Source organism: Thamnophis sirtalis, unplaced genomic scaffold (assembly GCF_051295495.1).
Source record: "Thamnophis sirtalis isolate CommonGarterSnake01/CBP01778 unplaced genomic scaffold, rThaSir2_p1.2 scaffold_1, whole genome shotgun sequence".
NCBI classification, from domain to species: domain Eukaryota; kingdom Metazoa; phylum Chordata; class Lepidosauria; order Squamata; family Natricidae; genus Thamnophis; species Thamnophis sirtalis.
In genome coordinates, this window is record NW_028261381.1 from 103,405,299 (window position 1) to 103,419,465 (window position 14,167).

Below are 14,167 nucleotides of genomic sequence, written 5' to 3' on the forward strand. Positions count from 1 at the left end.
TCCTGGGCAAGGCAACAAAAGAACACCCAGCCGATAATCTGGGATGCCATTCATCTGGGACTCAGGAGGCAGCGAATAGATGGAGGCGGAGCCAGCCAGAGGTGGTATTTGTCAGTTCTCCAAACTACTCAAAATTTCTGCTACTAGTTCATAACAACTGGTCAGAACTGGCTGAATACCACCTATGATATGCTCCCAAATATCACAAATGGAGCCACAAAGTATATAAGCAACTTTCTGGAGCCTGATTCCTGCAACACTAGAGAATAGTAGAGAACTTTCGGAGGAGGTTTCCCAGCTTCTTTTAGAGATGTCCAACTCCATATATCCTTATCACAAAATTCCATGAGAATGAGGGGAAAGAGTGGATGGCATATGAAAAATATTTCATTTGAGGCCAACATGAGATTGAGAAAAAGTGAAATGAAATGTTTCCATTGTTTCATCCAGTCTCATTCAGAGAGGACGGTACTTCAAGTGTAGCTCATGTACAGTATGGCTATTTGGAGTCTTAGGAATTTTCTTCAGTGTTACATGTTTCTAACACTTGACAACTTCACCATCTCTTTATAAAAGATAATGTTTCAAAATTATTTGTTTTTGGAATGCTGTGGATCAGGCAAATTGGAGTAAAGGAATTCAATAGACTTTGCAACAACAGGATGACTATCGCCCTAAAACATTTTCAGTGTTCAAGGCAAACACACTCTCAATAACTGAAGTCCTATAACAAACAGTGAGAATTATTGCAAGAAGTTAAGCCCTATGAATTGTTGCAACCGGAGAGGACAACACAATAACTGTAGAAAGTAAGGCTAAAGTACGAAGGTGGAGGAAGCAAGGAACAGAATTAAATTAAACTCCTACAACAGAAAATGACTACTTTATATGTACATCCACACAGTGATGGAAAGCAAAGGTCAGGTCCAATCAATACTTATTTTCTAAAATGTACACATAATCAAATGCTGCTTAGAAGTAAACTTTATTGTATGAAGCTGTTTTAAAAGTCCTTTTTGTGACTGTTCCGGGGTGGGGGGAATCAAGTTCAGAATATTTGAAGAACTCTGATAAAAGGAAGCACTGCAATATATGATATATAGAATCCTTTCTCTCATTCCATTTAAGTCCCCAACTCACTACTCAAGATTATTCAGAGTATTTCTCAGTCTTCAACAAGCCAAAGAATCAAGGGTAGGAAATTAGATGTCCTCAGCTAGCAGGCTTCCTGTATGACAATGTTTTTCAAACTTGGCAACTTTAAGAATTGTGGGTTGGCTGGGGAATTCTGGAAGTTGAAGTCTACCCATACTAAAGTCCCCAACTTAGAAAAAACACTGCTGATATGCCATCTCCGTGAACTGTTGATGGTTATTTGATCTAAACCAAAACAAAAACAACTAAGGAAGAAATTTTCAAGAGATGAATAGAAAGTGAGAGTTAATTCTACCATTATGGAGAGCAGGATGATTGTTTCAGGCAGTAAATGCCAAAGGCAGTGCGGCAACCTCCCCATGAACTCTATGGCTGTTTCAGAGATTGAGTTGTTTATGCTTCATACACAGACTAGTCTGCTACCTTAAACTACTGTAATAGCCTCCAGCATGGGGATGAACATTATTCCATGGTCAGGGATGAAATAAGATCCATTGCTAGTTTAGTCAACATTTGCCCATAGGTTGGGGACAGGACAATCTACTGTCTGTCTGCTGTGGCATTCAAACCCTGTAAATAACTCTGCTTTGCAATTACTGCTAATCTTTTGTATGACTTGTAGGTAGATATTTTAAAAATGCTTCCTCCTCTTCTAAAGCAACATTCCCATGGTGTAAACAGGCCATTTCATTTGGCTTTTAGCCCCAAATACCAGCATTTAGTTTTAACGTTCTTATTCCAATATGGGATTATCAGTGCATAAGAAGATGCCAGTTGATGTCCATGGATTCAAGAGCATTGGAAGCCATGTTTCTGAGGGGGCGGGGGGGGATCCTGAATAGTATAATAGCATAAGGGAGGTCATAAGGAATTGAATGCAGATGTGCTTTTAAACTATATACTGAGGAATAAAGTGATGTTGTAAATAATGGGAAATGGCCAGAAATTATTTAGCTCAAAGCTGAGCAAATGATTGGAGATTTTATATGCATAATTCTCAATCCAAATCACCTCATTTTTATCAGTGTTTTTAGAGGAACACAACATTTTTTAAAAGTGCAAACTAAACAGAAATTTGAACTCAAGTTGAGAAGGACTAATTGATAGATTGCCTGAAAAATGCAGAAGCTTTTCCACATAATATATAAATGGCAACAGACACATTATTTTCACTGAAAAAAAAGTCAAGGATTCTAAAAGTTAAGAGCAATTGAATAACAATGTAAATCAAGACTATCTTCTCATCAGCATTCTAAAATTTCTCATTCTTAACACAAGCTGTTTCTCACTGCTGTTAAATTTCAGGTTGACAAAGCATTGGCGATGACATTCGCATATAAATCTGTGCAAATGCAACTACAGAGGACCTGAAAATATATTAGTCTTTCTGGAATCATCTATTTGCCAATGCTTTTACCATCCCTCTATAGGATGGTGCTGATACAAGAGAAAAGCTTAGACTAATTTTGGAGCTAAAGTAAAAGTGTGGCCCAGTTCTTGCATGTTTTAGGTATATTGACATTTCATGGACTCTATGTCATTTTCAGATGTGTATTAAACCTCAATTTCTCCAATCATAACCTTCAGAAGTATTAAATTCCCATTATCCTCACCTACTGGCTATATTGGCTGGTGATTTGGAACTGTAATCAGAGGAGCAAGATTGAATAAGGGAATTTAAATAAAATGAAAAGGAGTTTTGGTTTTAATGAATAAATACCAACAGAACTGTGCTGTGGCTAAACTGATTTTTCTTTGATGAAATCTAGTTCAGCATCTCATTGACACTTCATCTTTTGGCAATTGCCAGAATCATCTGTGAACTGATGATGAAATGCGAATATTCTGTAAGCATGATAAATATCATTGGAAAATTAGGCATTCTAAAGAAGAAAATGTAAAACGGGCATTTGTTAAACCCAATATTAGAAGTAGCAAAAAGCCTTTCTAAAAAAAAAAACCCATCAAGCATAGCAATATTTTCATCTGCTATTTAGTTTATATAGTTCACACGACATACATAATTCAAACTGACCTCTCAATGATCCAAAAAGATGAGCCAACTGGAATAGAAGCCCTATCATATTTTTTGAGCACATGTGATCAAATTAAGCCCCATCCACAAAATTAGCCCTAATTAAGATGCCACACAGCCCAGGGTTCAGGGGGTGGGATGAGGCACACAGGTAAAAAATAAATGGTGGAGCTGCCCTACTTACCAGACAGTGGTGAAATTCAAATTTTTTTACTACCGGTTCTGTGGGCGTGGCTTGGTGGGCATGGTTTGGTGGGTGTGGCAAGGGAAGGATACTTCAAAATATCCAATCCCACCCCACCCTAGGGCCAGCCAAAGGTGGCATTTGCTGGTTCTCCGAACTACTCAAAATTTCTGCTACCAGTTCTCCAGAAACTGTCAGAACCTGCTGGATTTCACACCTGTTACCAGGCCCCACACAGTCCGACACCTGCCTTGCCTTCTGCGCCACTTCCGTCACTCACACGCATCGCCCCAGCCTCTGTTTCACCTTTAGATGCCTGCCGGAAGATATCTACAGACGTCTGCATATGTCTTCTGGCAGGCTTCTGAGGGCAAAACAGAGGCCGGGGCGATGTGTGCAAGTGGCTGCAAGCAGCTGCAGAAGAAGTGGGCCAGCTGAGGGCTCCTACTGGGCGGTGCAGTCAGTGCCACTGCTGCAAGGTGAGTCAATAATTAGAACCCTCCAAAAAGAAGGCCTAGCCATTTTTTTCAGGCACCAAAAGAAAATAAAAACCGGTCTTCTTTTTGGAGAAACATGGAGGCCAGTTATTTGGAAAGAGATGGGAAACTTTTGGTCCACAAGGAAGATCTATCAAACCTTTCCCTTCTCAACTCTTTATGAGTGTTCTGAAACTGGAATGCTGAAGACTTGTCAGAGAGCTAACTTTTTAAATATGCCTTAGTTTTAGAGGCAAGACATGGTAGTATCTACTCTATAATCTTCTGTAGCCAAACAACCTGGTGATTAAATCCTCTGCCTAAATCCATTCAAACATATCTGAAAAGAATCTTTCTAGAACCTTCCAACCCACTTCTCAAATAATTGTGTGTTAAGAGTATTCCTAATAAAGCTACTTTTGGGATGGCAGTTTCATTTTAAGATCTTATCCTCAACTGTTTCATAGTCTCTATTTTGTTATTGGCTTCTTTCCTGATGGCAAATGCTAAATGTAGAAAGCAACACAGCACAAGATTTATCCATGGTTCTCTCTTCTTTCAATCTTGGTGAAAAATCACCACAGGCAGGAGAACTTGCAGACTCAGAGTCTTCCCTGCTAAATGGCACAATTCAGATATATGCCTCTTATTGAGCCACTGAAATCTGGCAGCAAAATACAAATTATCGGAATAACATTAAGTTGTTGCAAGAGTCAATTTACAATGTCAAATCTTAGAATGAAGATATTCATCTTTGTTGTCCTTTATAAAAGCCTGTAAATAAGGAGGAGGGGACCAAGGAAATCACAAACTAGCCCACTCACTGTTACTGATAAGTGCCAACTTTTTGTGTTGCACCAGCTACACAAGTTACACTTTCCAGAGTCAATGGTGGGCTTTCCCCCAGGTCATTTTAGCTTCTAACTAACTGCCCATTTTGAAGACATCCCCATAAATGTGAAGACAACGTCTTCCTAAGTCTGGAAAAAAAATCTGCAAGCTGCTCTGGTCTTCTGGTTGAATATACGGCTCCTTCTTAAAACCTCCTGCCAAATCATTTTAAAGCAGAAATTCCATGCATAGTTTATTCAGCAAGAGGTGTGTGAACCTAGATCTCTATCTCATCTCTTCCAAACAAGTCAGAGATCTGCCAGAAATATAGCAAAGTTTCCAGGTCTGCTTCATTGCTGTTTGTGGCTTGTTCCAAGGTCTCACGTAGAATATTGGCGTCAAATTACAAATGCATGGGAACTGATGGATAGCATTGGGCTTCAGGGTTTAATGACCATGGTCTAGACAACAGCTATATGGTTGTTTGACCAGCAACTATGGCTGACATCTTAAGAAGAAAATGGTATGCTATGTAGGCAACTGAGCAGAGACTGAGTGGGCTCCTGTCTTTATAGCCAGATGTCCTGATGCCAGCCACAGTTGCTAGCAAATTGTCAGGAAATCTATTGTCTAGACATCTGCTGTCTAAACCCCAAAGTGCAACAGATCGCCCGACAGATATGAAAACCTACACCATTATCATGGTAACTGATGTTTATTTTGATATATGGAAAGCATTCTGGGAGCTTTTTTTCAGCTTTAAAAGTCAGGAAGGAAGCAACACTTCAATACAATTTTAAAAATGGTGATACATTACTTTGAGAACATATTACCAGGATTGCTAAGAAGTTATCATATACTCCATACATGACTTAGAGTGACTTGCTTCTTATATGCCATATGTTGTGTGAATGTACAAGATGCTTAGCTTGTCGATCAGAAGGTCGGCAGTTCAGTGGTTCGAATCCCTAGTGTTGCATAATGGAGTGAGCTCCCATTACTTGTCCCAGCTTCTGCCAACCCAGCAGTTCGAAAGCATGCAAAAATGCAAGTAGAAAAATAGGGACCACCTTGGTGGGAAGGTAACAGCATTCCGTGAACCTTTGGTGTTTAGTCACACCAGCCACATGACCACAGAGACGTCTTTGGACAGCACTGGCTCTTCAGCTTAGAAATGGAGATGAGCACTGCCCCCTAGAGCCAGAAATGACTAGCATGGATGTGCAAGGGAACCTTTACCTTTATGAATAAATCAATGCATTACAAAAAATTGAGTGCATGAAACCCACTCAAAGGATGCCATAAAGCAAAGAAATTGGCCTGATAGATGTTATCTTTTGCAGCACATGGAAAAATAAGGGAAGATTTCTAAAAAGTCACAAGTTGTCCTGAAAGTCAGTCTATTCTCATAACAAAAGTTGATTTCCCCAAAAGCAGATAGTTTCCATGTGAACTGAATGGGAATTGTAATACTTTGGAGCCTTGGGAAAGATCTAGTTTCTCCTATCTCAGTTCTTCTGAGTTACTCTGGCCTTCTAGAGTCTGAACTGCATAGACATGCATGGCTATATGTGAGAGGAGGATAGGGTCTTGGTTCAGAAAGTGAACAGTAAAAATTGTATGCCTGCATTTGTTTATAGTATCTGGATAAATAAAAATAAGTAGCCCTGGAGACATTGAATCATCATGGAGAAAATTATCTAAGTGGTCGCTTAGAGTGGACTATGACTTGATGGAACATAATCAATGCAAGAGTAGACAGGAAATTTTATCAGTCACAAATGAAGACAAATATATGTGCCCCAGGATAATGTTACAAGATCCAGTCTGGATCAGTCACTGCAACCAGAGGTTTAGTCTTCTGAGTTTTCAGACCAGAGATGGTATTCAGCAGGTTCTGACCAGTTCTGGAAAACTGGTAGTGGAAATTTTGAGTAGTTCAGAAAACCAGTAAATACCACCTCTGACTGGTCCCACCTCCATCTATTATCTGCCTCCCAAGTCCCAGCTGATTGGGAGGAAATGGGTATTTTTACAGTACCCTTCCCCTGCCACACCCATCAAGTCACGCCCACCAAACCACGCCATGTTCACCTATCCACACCCACAGAACCGATGGTAAAAAAAAATGAATCTCACCACTATTTCAGATTCATGCTGGAGCCCATCCTCAGTTAAGTTCTCTCTACCGGAATGTGTGCTTTGGGCTATTTTATATGTTGTATTGATGTGATGCCTTCCTATTGGTGGATTGTGATTGGCTGTTGTTTCCTTGTGCTGCCAGGTCATCAGCTCTTGTACGTACCCGATAAGCTGGTGGTAAATCAGCACTCTTGTTGACTGACAAGGGAGATGCTTCCCAGGCTTCAATCGTTTATTTGGCTTAGAATATTATCTGCCACTATAAATCTACCTCACTTCTCAGAGCATCAGAAAAGTCCCTAGAGAAGATCTCTCTGTTGTAAGATGTTCTACCATCTAGTAGATCGGAAAATGTCACCTCTTGCGAAGTTCCCAGGCTATGGAACACTCTCCCCAAGGGAGATGCATTTGACCCCCTCCCCTCTCCAAAGATTTAGGAAGATGGCAAACTCTTATCCTCTGCCAACTTTTAAATTTATTCCAATGTAAAATTTAATTCTGTTTCCTTGTACTTTTTGTTTATTTTGTTTATTTTTAATTGACTTAAGCCCAATTGACTATTGAAAAAACAGAAAGGTTGGGTAGAAATTTGATAAAAGGAATACAAATATGTTCTAGATCCTTTTGACATCAACTCACTTGCCAAGCTGGAAATGCCAATATCAAGGAATCGTGGGAGTTGATCAAATGTTCAGAAGGACACCAAGTTGTTTACCTCCAAGCTATATGACGACTTTTAACGTAATGCTTGCAGCCTGCTATCAAATATTGTGATATCTGTCAGCAGGTCTAGTTTGTTCTCACAGATATTCAAAGTCAGCTCCTTTCTTGCAGCGCTTACAGTATACTGGACCTTATACTTGTTTCCTTAGTTTTTGTAAGTTACTTCTTATATTTCTTTTAGAATGTCAGCCAGATTTTGAGGGTTGGCAAGCTTGCATTAATAATCTGCCTTATTTCCATCTATCACATAAACCAACTTGTTTAGTGACAGAATTAATGTTTCAAAAGGATGGAATACCTTTCAAACTCTTTATAGCAAGCCCAGGTAGGGAATACAGTCTTAAAAATGCTTGTATGCTACAGTATAATTTGATAGCAGCAATAAACCAAGAGGTTGGGTAAACAAAGTGCAGGAAAATAGCAGGAAAAATGGAGAATCCTAACTGAGCAATGGATGAGATGAGTACTCTGCAAGTGTAGAGTATTTTTTGGCAAATATGTGCCCCACCTCCTCCAGCAGGCTGCAGGGAAGAAGAGGGTGAATTGCCAAGAAAAATAGAAAGCAAAAGATCAGACTTGCTGCCACATCAGGAATCAAGCTTATTTCTTTACCCTCTATCAGCAGCAGTCACCATCCATAATAAATTGTCCCAAAGAGGATGCAATTTTTCACAGAAAAAAAAAAAAGGAATAAGCCTCCACCCCAATAGATCACCTTACAATAGTATTCCCAAACCTAATCTCCTTTTAGATTACTTGGCTAGAAATTATTGAAGCTGTAGTCCAAAGAGCTGATGAGGACTCATTCCATTTTCCTTGCAAGGTAGAATGATATTGGTACCCCATGTGTGATGGAAAAGAAATCTAAATCTGTGAAGGAACAGTATAGGTAAAACCAGTACAGCCTCCCAGCTCATACTCTTATTAAAGGAGAATGCTGCTCCAACCCCGCCCCCTCCCCTCCGTTTTCTGTCATCCGCTGTGAGGCTTTCCGCTTATAGGCTATATAACTCCATTGCTCTCAGACTGACTTGAGCGTTTATTCCCTTCCCTTCCACCAACAAAGAGAATTAACCATGGGGGTGGGGGGAAACTGGCACAAAGGAAGATTATTAGATCAGCCAGAGGACGCGTGTGTCCACTGCAAGACAAGTCAACCCCTTCTGCCAAGGACCACACCCGCTTCTCTTCTTGGCAAGGATGGTTTTGACCTTTAAGGGGGTCTTCTGAAACTGAAACTTTGCACTAGAAAATTCAAAGATAGCACCCATAAAGACAACGGAGCCTCCAAGCATCTACAGACAAGGGAGGGGGGGGGGGAAACCAGGAGAGCAGAGCAGAATCTCAAACCCCCAAGGGAAGAAGCAGCCCAGCCTCCCCAGATATAGAAATACAGGATTTGGTAGGTGTCCCCCCCTTCCACCACCACCCCCTTTTTTTGGGGGGGGAGTGATTGGGACGGGACCCGTCCAAGGACTTAGTGCTGCTATCTTAGCAATGTTCCACCAATGGCACAAAGAGGAGAGGAAGCTGACAAAGGAATCCCCTCCCTTCCTAGCACGTTACAGACACTTGCACGGTTAGGATGGTCCTTGGATGCTACATTTGGCACAGAGCAAAAGAAAGAAAAATATAGCAGACCCATGGAATCCACAGAATAGATTCAGGGCATGTTTTTATACTTGCAATATTCAAATCAACGAGGTGGAGAAGACCAGCTCTGTAATATCCTTACTAAACAACTAGCCCCCTCCCCCCATCTTTATTTAAACAAAGGAAGCTACTCTATGGAGAATACACTGAGGCTAAAGTTACAGGCAATATCAGGTGCGGGGCATCTCTTCCCCAAACCTCCCTCCTGTGAATTCAACACCCCACACTGGCTTGTCAGCAGTTGGGATGTTCCTTTCACAACCTTCTCCTATGATCCTTATTGTTATTCCGTGAGGAAAAATTCCGCCTATGGCATAGTGAAAATCCGATCCGTTCCACCGGCAGCACTCGAAACGAGACCCACATTCGCCTGCGTTCATTTCAAGGCACGCCGTTCTAAACCATTTTTGAGGCATTGGCAACAAAAAAGCCTCGCTGCGAATCCTTTAAAACAAAGGCAGGTTTTGAAACACCGCGATTAAAACAGCTGTCAGGTCTACACACACACACACACACATGTACAGACAGACATTCGTCCTCCGGAGAGGTTTTGCTTTGTTTTTTTGTTTTGTTTTTACCTACAAACAGGAAGTTATTCAACTGCCGAATTAAGATGATTTTTCTCCTTGCCTTTCTAACTCCTGGAAAGTTAACGTCAGCGGCGGCTGGGCGCGGAGCTGCCAAGTTGGTTAAAGGAAACGAAGGCAATCCCGATTCTATCACCTATCCCCCCCCCCACGTTTTGGGGAACCCCTTCTTTCGAAATAAGTATGTTTTACGATTCAAGATTGACAGTCTTCGGCAGGACGGCCGAAGACAATGGGACTTGTAGTTCCACAACTCCGGAGAACGCGGCTTTGGAGAGAGGGAGGGCGTCGATTCTTTCTCAAACTCAAGCTCTATTTATAACACGGGAAATCGACCCTCCCCCGCCCACGCTTCCCCTCCCCAAAGTATTTCACTAATAGGATCGGAGAGACCCAGGTAAGCAGACGGAAACGACCAAGTTTGGAAAGTCAGAAGGATTCAGGACCCAGCGGGTAAATAAACGAAAATCCACTTACAGCCTCAGAACATGTCCCGCCCGCAGAAAAGATTGCCGGTGCAGCTGGGAAGGCAAAACCCCAGAGAAAAGAGTCACAATCCGTGCACCGCCAGTGAGACCAACCAGGCGGTGAGTCACATTTTGTGGGTCCCTTGAAGCACCAGCTCCAGAAACGGACAAGCCGAAGCCCAGCACTTCAGATCAGCCAGCGCGCTTCCCATAAGAAAAAGGAGGCCGGGCTTAACCCCGCCCTCGTATTACCATATACTATCCTACTGTGGTGGTGGGGGGAGGAACCACCCCCAACCACCCCTGGCGGCTATATTGTCTCTCGCCCACACGTTGCGCCTATTCCTTGGAAAAGCGACGCCTGCCGGAAGCCGGTGGTTCTACAGGGCGCAGACCGGACACCGGACAGTAGTTTTCGTTGAGGTGAAAGGGCTTTGCGCCCCCTCCCCTCCATCACTGGGCTCACGTGCCTGTGAATTATTCCTGCTGCCCAGGAGAATGCATTGATGTCCATACAGGAGAAAACAAGGACTAGGGGAACTTGACAGCAATATCCCAGTATTTGAGAAGCTGCCACAAAGAGGAGGGGGTCAATTTATTTTCCAAAGCACCAGAAAGCAAGACAAGAAACAATGGATGGAAACTAATCAGAGAAGCAACCTGGAATTGAGGAGAAGCTTCCTAACAGTGAGGACAATTAACCAGGGGAACAGTTTGCCTGCAGACATTGTGGGTGCTTCATCCCTGGAGGTTTTTAAAGAAGAGGTTGACTGAGATGGTGTTGGAAGAAGTGTCCCTCTGGGTTCGGCTCCAAGTGGGGGAAAAGACACTGGAGACATGGAGGCTGCTTGGAAAGATGGTTTATTTGTGGACAGGACCACATGGCTTGAGTCCTGAACAGAAAAGGTGATCACATGCTTCAATGTTGGTGGAGAAAAGAGAAGAGAGAGCTGAGATACTGAGTCCCTGGTTTTATGCCCTCTCTGACCTTTGATCTTGATCTTGTATTCTGATTGGTTGTCAGACTCCCATGGGGCCATGCAGGGGCAACTCTCTAGGCTGCGTTTTGAATCCAGGTTTGGTTGAGTTCTCAGATGCCATGTGGTGAGTTGGGTAAAGGGCCAATATTATCATGCCTTAATCCCATCCCCCTGGAGCTGAAGGGGAGAACTCTTTATTATGTAAAGGGACTGGCTTGGCCTTCTTAATGGCCCATTGACAAAGTGGGTGGAGGCAGGAAGCTACAGAGAGCTATTCTCAATTTAAAACATGTTTCTTCCTTTTCACATCCAGGGAAATATAATATTCTGCCTTTTCAATATTTCCTAGGATATTTCATTTTTCTGGGAGGGGGCTGGGTGAAAACTTCCTACAATGGTAACCTTTTAATGGCTAATGCACGCCCCCCCTCCCCATGCATCCCATCCACCTGTGCATGCATGCATGACCCCTCTGCGCATGCGCCCTGCCCCTGTGCATGTGTGCACGATCTCCTCCCCATGCGTCCCATCCACCTGTGCATGCATGCATGACCCCTCTGCGCATGCACCCTGCCCCTGTGCATGTGTGCACAATCTGCATTCCCCCCACCCCCCGCACTGTATTCCCCCCATGTATGCATGGCAGAAACCTGAAAAGCAGCTGGCTGATGGGAGGCATGCGCGCATGCACGGTGGAGCTGAGTTCGGGGTGATGGTTCACGTGCCCACAGAGGGGGCTCTGCCATAGGTTCACCATCACGGGTATAGGATGTCCTGCTTGAGCAGGGGACAACTAGAAGACCTCCAAGGTCCCTTCCAGCTCTATTCTGATTCTGATTTGACTGGGGTAGAAAGGTGAGGCTTCCTTGTAGCTTGGTCGACCAGGTCTTGGGAGTTTTCTGGTGGCAGAAATAAAGCAGGAGTTTTTCATTGAGGGCATTGTTGGGAATCCCAGATCTCACTTGGCTTTTGGAGATCAGCAAAGTTCAGCTGCCTGCTGCTGTTCCTTTTTCCCTCCCCCCCCCAAAAAAAATCTGGAAAAGCCTGAAATGAATAATTCATTTGTAGTATGTAGTATTGTTTGCTTCCTGTCATAATTCTGTACCCTAAACACAAAGAAATGTAGATCACATCAGCTAGTTTTGCATGATATACAGAATTTATTTTTAACTATGTCTTCTGTTCTCTTTGGCAGGTTTTGTTTTGTTTTTTTTTGCTTTTCTTGTGAACTTGTTTGTTAGCTTCCCACATTTATATATTCAAGCTGGGCAGTCATATACGTTTTGCGGGTAAATAAATACATAAACCACAAATTAGAATCACATTTAGGCTTGCATATTCTGCAAATACACATCTAAGTATGTTAATAAAGAAAGCCCAGGCTTCTTTCTTTGACCTGAGGGACGGTACTTTTGGTTTATTAATTCATTGCAATCATTTGTATCTTCCTTTTCAGAATTAACCCTTCCCGATGTGCAATAGAAGGAATATAGCTGAAAACTGCTCCTTCCCGTAGAACAGTTGGAAATAATGGGTGGGTGGCAATGGGAAGATCTTCAGTTGATATATTCCTCCTTCAGAGACTCTTACTATAGAATTGGTGATGGTGAAGCAGAAAAGGAAGAAATTCTGATATTAAGGAAGACCCATCTGCAGGCATTGGTGCTGTGCTCATTTCTTCCTCTTCCTTTTCTCCCTCTAGTAAAACCCACAAAACTAACAGGTCGTTGGCTACTTTGTGGTTCAGTGTCAAAACAAGCTGGTGTGATTAGTTTGTAGTTCAGGGTCTTGGGTAAATCCAAGCCATTGGGTTAATTCAGTAGACCAGAGTTGAGTTAGTACCTTAAAAAGTATAGGTGGCATCTTCAGAACACAAGGGTTATCCCCAAAGAGTGACTGTGTGCCTCTTGCTTGATAGAGAAACTAAGGCTGAGTTGGTATCTGAACCAAGGTGTGCAGGTTGTCAGATGCATTATTAATAATTTGATATTTTAATTTACTCTAATATGTGCAGATCAAACTGCTATTTAATTTGTATTTTTTATTTTAAATATCTCCCACTTTTACTATTTTTATAAATAACCCAAGATGGCAAACATACTCCTTCCTTTTCCTCTTTTCTCCACAACAATGACCTTGTACCTCACAAGTTGGGTGGTGAGAGAGTGACAAGCAGCTCTTATGTCTAGGGTGGGACTAGAACTCGTAGACTCCCTGTTTCTAACCTGGTGCCTTAACCACTAGACCAGCCTGGCTCAATATACAGTATTTGTTATATAGGCATCATTACAGGCAGAGCTTGATTCTGCTAAATTGAAGCGTTTTTGTGACTCATAAGGCATTAGTTTTAATACTGTTTAAGTGATTTAAAAAAAACCTTCCCATAGACAATTACAAGTTCTACTTCCATTTTTATTTTCACTTACCTGAGAAAAAGCCTCTCTGAACTTTCTTCTGACCAGATAATGAATGTACTGTCAAGTAATTTGTCAAGTTCACTGTGGATGGAACACCATGTTTTAAAGTGAGAAATTCCTGTTCCACATCTGTTCTTGACTTTCCAGGAATATGAATGCTTGCAAATGTGTCCCAAAAATTATCCCTTACTAGCCCCATCTTAATGAAAGATGACTTTGTGCTTGATCATCCACTCTGAATTTTTAAGTGTAAAAATCAGTGGGTATAAGATGAGGTGTGAGATGATCGTGCTGTGTATTCCATCACAAGGCAGTCAGTCTCCAGAGAAGCAGGGGATACATTGTTCCTTCCCAAGCCTTTAATTATCATAGAAATCATTTTTTAATATGATATCTCCAATATGATATCTGGGTTCTTTATGATTCCAGATTATCAGATTGCGAACAAAGAAGAATACGAAAGAAGGAAAATGTTGTTTGTGTTGCAGCATTGATCTACAAATAAAGGAATGTGCAT

General features: G+C 42.0%; 1 protein-coding gene across 1 annotated transcript in view; it reads right to left on the reverse strand.

Moving 5' to 3' along the window:
- TP53I11 (tumor protein p53 inducible protein 11) overlaps nucleotides 1-10,472 on the reverse strand; it is a 71,964-nt gene extending 61,492 nt beyond the window's left edge. Inside the window, exon 1 of the mRNA XM_014052273.2 lies at nucleotides 10,264-10,472. The gene's annotated coding sequence lies outside the window, so the exon portion shown is untranslated. The remainder of the gene's footprint in view (nucleotides 1-10,263) is intronic.
- Between the last annotated feature and the right edge of the window lie 3,695 nt (nucleotides 10,473-14,167).